Source organism: Ornithodoros turicata, chromosome 4 (assembly GCF_037126465.1).
Source record: "Ornithodoros turicata isolate Travis chromosome 4, ASM3712646v1, whole genome shotgun sequence".
NCBI classification, from domain to species: domain Eukaryota; kingdom Metazoa; phylum Arthropoda; class Arachnida; order Ixodida; family Argasidae; genus Ornithodoros; species Ornithodoros turicata.
The window spans coordinates 62,701,582-62,707,581 of NC_088204.1; positions in this window are offsets into that span (position 1 = coordinate 62,701,582).

Consider the following 6,000-nt stretch of genomic DNA (forward strand, 5'->3'; position numbering starts at 1 on the left):
CTGGGGTGCCGCGACCGGCACGGGAGCCGAAGCTCGATAGTCCCAGGTGGAGTGAGTGAGGTGCCGAGACGGGCTTAAGTGTGCCGAGGCGTCGGCTGCCGCGACTGCCGCAACCGGCAGGTTAGCGCAAGGCTCGAGTGTCGCGGCCGGCAGTGAGAAGCGTGAGAAGACTTGAGCGAAGAGAGAAGCGTAGGTGAGAGAGAGCGAAGAGTGCGGTAGGAGTGAAGGTGGGCCGTGTGTGCCGGAGGTAGTGGTGCTCGATGGCGTGGTCAGAAATTTGGGATGGTGAAGGGCCGAATTGCTGCGGACGTGATGTTCTTTGTCCGGGTCACCAAATGTAGAGGACGGTGGTCTTCCTCTACATGAGCCCCGACCGGCGATGATGGTATGCCACGGAAAGGCGGTGACGGTGGTCTATCTCCATGGACGCGCCGGTGGAACTGAAGCCGGTGCTCCACGCGCGTGGCCATCCTTGTCGTCGTTGTCGTCGTCCGCTACATATGTGCATGCCTATTAACTGAAACAATTATCACAGTTCCCTGACAAGTTTTAATTTCTGAGAGTGTACTGTGGAAGCTGCTTAGATCTACAACAGTTCATACAAGGTATTATATACTGTGAATGCCTTTAAAAGTCCCATGTGACACATATCCCTTTACTTTCTGGAGATGCTGTGATAGTCAAAGTTTGCGGGCATTACGCAGGTTCTGCACCCATTTCTTGAGTATGTCGAGGCAGCTGTGAAGTAACCTGCATTGATGATGATTATTCCAACTTTTATGGCGCATCGACAACAAAGGAAATAATACATCAGAACATTGGTTTGGGTGCAACCAGTTAAAAATGAATATGTTGTTTAATAAATGCATTGGACAAATGTTAAAACATCAGTTTAAAACATGGTTTACAATCCCTGTATCTTCTAAAAATTAAAAAGATTAAAAACTATTCTAAAAAGAATATGGGGAACTCTTCTAAAAAGAATTATAATCTCTAATTATTATATTGCTGGGTTAAGGAGCCTAAAGTGTAAGGTGTGTTTCTGATGTGAACATGTAAGAAAATATGCAAAACTGAGAGAGGCTAACCACAGTGCGTGCACTGAGGTTGTTCCTTCCTGTAAAGTAGAAACCAGTGGATGAGGAACGTGATACTTACCTGTACACCCAGCCGTATCACACTGCACAGATTATTCACTGGGCAGCCCTCATGACGAAACCTGTATTGAGAGACCACTTTTGCCTTAAAACTGCTACAAATAGCACGACACGCTACAAATTATTACTATCGTAACAAGCTGACGATACAGCTCAGACACAAAGGCGTTATTCAAGTCGCGCCACACCACCGTTACGTAGGATTCTTTGTCACAAATCAAAACCAGGCACAAAACAATACCAATACATGACAAAATGTGACAATCGTGGTCTTATTATGACGTAATACCGAACTTGTGCGCGAAGGTAATTCAAAGAAATGAATGTGGCACTTGCTTCCGCAGAGAACACCGTGTACCATGCTAGCAATGCATGCAAAAAAGCGCTCGAGTGTTCGCACATATATTGATGACAACACTACCTGTGTAGTGTAACATGTTCTTTCAAGCATATTATGCACTCAAACTGTATTTGCCGCCGGGTAAAATGCAAGTGTGCTCGATTGAATGTCGGAAGAGCGATCAAGCAACCTGCATCCAGTGCTCGTTTTGGGCAAAAAAACACTTCATAATGGTCAAATAAATGTACAGAATGGACGCCTATTTATTCCTCGATGAAGAGTCACTCACCTGTATAAGTTTAGGACCTGTAACCTTGCCAGTACGGTTGGTACGACCGTAATTGCAAGAAGTTGCCATGATCGCTGCGGCGGCTGTTGTGGGCACCGTAAGACGGCGGCCGGTTTCTTCACGCTCGCGCTCCCTATCCGCGATCCAGCCTTTTACAATCTCGATCAGTGGGACCACTGATCTCTATGTATAAAGGCTGGATCGCGCGTGGGAGAGGGGCTCGTGGGGGAGAGGCGTGCCTTCGGGCCGCCATGTTGGTGGGCCTTAAGTGCTGTGTGTGCCCATAGAAAACAATGGGAGGCAACAGAGATTGTGAGTATTTATTGCGCTGCAAGCATTGGTCGTTGTTTGTCATCACACAATTTTGTAAGGTGCCAGTATACTGATCTATCCTAACTGTGTTTCACAGGTGTCCTGCCGTTCGATTCTTAATTACGTTATGTTTTGCATTCCAAAACTAGACCGTCACTGCAGTGCAGCGCTGGGGATTGTACTACAGCACGTTTCCCAGCCAATATTTCAATAAGAAACGACTTGAGCTTAACAACAACCATGTATATAATATCCCGTACTGCGTTCTGGACAAAAATTGGTCCATAAAGAACGGTCCGGGAAAAGGTATACTCGCATGGCAGAAAGAGATCGTTCTGTAGAATCACAGCCGTTGTTTTTGCCGTGTATGCGTTTAGTATGATTTATATCAAGCATCGCCTTAGTAAGAGTCTTTTAGTAAACGACAGCGATGCTTTGCCTCGCAAATATGGACACACCGAAGCAGCCCAAATAATTACTTTACGCAATTAGTTCACACTCGTTAGGACAGTTAATCAGGTAGTGATGTAAGCTTAATCAATTAAGTTACTTAGAAAGTGGTAACACCTCCTTGAGACACAGGACTTATCTCTTTTTGAAGTACAGCCCTTCTATGTTTGTTTGCTTCTTCCTTTATTTGTTCTGATTATTTGCAGGCGCGGTTGTGCCAAACTGAATGTCCTTCTCCAGCACTCACATGCTTTTGTTGAATACAACTGCAGCGTGAGAAAAGCTGCTTGGGGACGGGGTCCTGCTATCCAGTGCTGACTTTGTCATGCTTGTTATGTGGAGCATGTTCCAAAAAATGCAGCTCCACGTATGGTCTTCAAATTGCAACAGGACTATTTGGAGCTTGAAACAGTTGTGATTTTGTCATTTTGGCCCTCGTGTACCCAGTCTGTGAAACGCAAACAAAAAAAGTCTAACACGATATGCTTTTGTAATGAAGATCACTGATGATGAGTAAAGAGAAATAAACGAGTTCAAGTTTATTCAATATTTTATACCATTCATTATATTATTCAACACTTTATGTCAAGTTTATTCAAGTTCAAGATTTATTTCTTGCACTTATGCGTTTCAGGATACAATGAACGTGCAGGGAGGTCGCAAAAGACTACATTTATTGCTTTGTGACCTTGCTACAATGGCAATATATACTTTAGGAATGACAATGGTCAGGTACGCTCTCTCAATTTTAGGTTGGAATGAGCAATGAATAGCAACTCCCCTCCTGATATTTTCTCATATATGCTAAATTTTAAATTTAATGTGATCGAATATGTGATAATATAATAATAATATATAAGAATATAATATGTGATAAATGAATGTGATCAACAGTAGATGTAAACAACATGAGTAGCCAGAGAAGTGCATTCTCAATAAATAATTTTCTTCTTATAGCATATATGTGCATGCCTATTAACTGAAACAATTATCACAATTCCCTGACAAGTTTTAATTTCTGAGAGTGTACTGTAGAGGCTGCTTAGATCTACAACAGTTCATACAAGGTATTATATACTGTGAATGCCTTTAAAAATCCCATGTGACACATATGCCTTTACTTTCTGGAGGTGCTGTGCTAGTCAAAGTTTGTGGGCATTATGCAGGTTCTGCACCCATTTCTTGAGTATGTCGAGGCAGCTGTGAAGTAACCTGCATTGATGATGATTATTCCAATTTTTATGGTGCATCGACAACAAAGGAAATAATACATCAGAACATTGGTTTGGGTGCAACCAGTTAAAAATGAATATGTTGTTTAATAAATGCATTGGACAAATGTTAAAACATCAGTTTAAAACATGGTTTACAATCCCTGTATCTTCTAAAAATTAAAAAGATTAAAAACTATTCTAAAAAGAATATGGGGAACTCTTCTAAAAAGAATTATAATCTCTAATTATTATATTGCTGGGTTAAGGAGCCTAAAGCCTAAGGTGTGTTTCTGATGTGAACATGTAAGAAAATATGCAAAACTGAGAGAGGCTAACCACAGTGCGTGCACTGAGGTTGTTCCTTCCTGTAAAGTAGAAACCATTGGATGAGGAACGTGATACTTACGTGTACACCCAGCCGTATCACACTGCACAGATTATTCACTGGGTAGCCCTCATGACGAAACCTGTATTGAGAGACCACTTTTGCCTTAAAAACTGCTACAAATAGCACGACACGCTACAAATTATTACTATCGTAACAAGCTGACGATACAGCTCAGACACAAAGGCGTTATTCAAGTGGCGCCACACCACAGTTACGTAGGATGCTTTGTCACAAATCAAACCAAGGCACAAAACAATACCAATACATGAAAAAAGGTGACAATCGTGGTCTCATTATGACGTAATACCGAACTTGTGCGCGAAGGTAATTCAAAGAAATGAATGTGGCACTGCAGAGAGCACCGTGTACCATGCTAGCAATGCATGCAAAAAAGCGCTCGAGTGCTTGCACATATATTGATGACAACACTACCTGTGTAGTGTAACATGTTCTTTCAAGCATATTATGCACTCAAACTGTATTTGACGCCGGGTAAAATGCAAGTGTGCTCGATTGAACGTCGGAAGAGCGATCAAGCAACCTGCATCCAATGCTCGTTTTGGGCAAAAAAACACTTCATAATGGTCAACTAAATATGCAGAATGGACGGCTATTTATTCCTTGATGAAGAGTGACTCACCTGTATAAATTTAGGCCCTGTAACCTTGCCAGTACGCTTGGTACGACCGTAATTGCAAGAAGTTGCCATGATCGCTGCGGCGACTGTTGTGGGTACAGTAAGATGGCGGCCGGTTTCTTCACGCTCGCGCTCCCTATCCGCGATCCAGCCTTTTACAATCGAGATCAGTGAGTGGGACAGATGGCCCATAGAGGTGTGCGCCGTGGGCATTTTTTTCGGCGGCGGCGTAGAGCACGTTGAAGGCCCAGCGGCGGCGGCGTCAGCGGCGTCACGCCGATGCTGTCATATCGGCGTGCGCCCCGTGGGCTGTCAATATGTTCTCTTCTCCAACGGGGACGCACGAACACCTCAGAGCGGGGGTATTTTCCCCATCATAGTCAACGCGACGGTGGCAGTATTTACTGTACCTTGCACCAAACAAGTGCGTCAGCACTGGGTAGTATTATGAAAGAAAACCGAACACACAAAGGAGCATTAGGAGAAGTAAAGCACTTCAAGAAGGTCGTCGCGCAAGAACTTCGACTGGGCGCGTTAAGTGCGCGTTAAGCGCTGGAGAAAACAACATAGCTAGATAATCAGAACAACGAGCCATCCCTTTAATGGCAACTACACGTAACAGTTATAGCGAGTGCTGATCGAATGTTCACAGGACGGCGACGCGTGAAAGCTCTGTCCACTGATCCAGTTGGCTCTTTTTGGGAAACCATATAAATATGCGAACGTTAGCAAACGATATGCCATAAGGCGCACCCACCACGTCATTGAACAGTATTTTTGCAGAGGCTGTAGTTATCATGAATAAATACTGTAAAATCATTTAATTTCGCAGGCATAAATTTTCGCGAATCGAGTAGGGATATATTCGCAACAACTAAATTTCGCGCACTCCACGAGTTCCTGGAATTTTCTCGATTCGCAAAATTCGCGAAAATTAAGGTCTCGTGAAATTAAAGGGTTTTGCAGTATAAACTTGTCCAGAACGAGTGGGTTGAGTCTGCCATGCTTCGCGCGCATTATAAGCCCCGCAATGCCGCGATTGAAAACACCCTCCCTGACTGTGTGCTTTTCGCCGGCACACACAAAATGCACTATTTGCTACGCACTTTTCAAGCGCAGAAAGAGCGACGGGCAATACACGTGAGAGGACCAAGTGCTTTGGAGCGATCGAGCTGATTGGTGTAGGCGCTAATCTGTTGGTCAGATAGACCGC